At 43.2% G+C, this 400-nt stretch overlaps 1 protein-coding gene across 1 annotated transcript in view; it reads left to right on the top strand.

Annotated features, from left to right (window-relative positions):
* Positions 1 to 400, top strand: part of CRYGN (crystallin, gamma N) — an 8,445-nt gene that overhangs the window by 1,800 nt on the left and 6,245 nt on the right.

Raw genomic sequence — 400 nt, 5'->3', positions numbered from 1 at the left:
CCCGTTGTCTGCTGGGCCGCGCCGGGCAGCCGCCTGCTGTGGGGTTTGGCATCACAACCTGGCCTTCTTGTGTGTTAATGTTGTTTATTTGAAAAATACATTTAGGTATTCTTTGAATTTGGCTTAAAAATACCCTTTCAGCTCACTCTGTCCCAAATATCTATGCTGCCGGCTGCAGAAATCTTCCCAGAGGAATTTATGTCATGTCACCCCCACAGGCTTACACAGCAATGATGATGCTAGAAAAGTTTCCTTTTCTTTTCCCTTTTTTTATTTTCCTTAAAGAGAGGCACATCTCCCATCAGGAACAGCAGCTACGCATGGAACTGCAGGCAATATAAATTAGGTTAGGGGAATAGTCTAACATCTTTGTACACTCTGGATATCTATCTTTTTTTGC

Source organism: Cariama cristata, unplaced genomic scaffold (genome assembly GCF_000690535.1).
Source record: "Cariama cristata isolate BGI_N322 unplaced genomic scaffold, ASM69053v1 scaffold19265, whole genome shotgun sequence".
NCBI classification, from domain to species: domain Eukaryota; kingdom Metazoa; phylum Chordata; class Aves; order Cariamiformes; family Cariamidae; genus Cariama; species Cariama cristata.
This window is presented reverse-complemented; position numbering and strand designations above follow the sequence as displayed.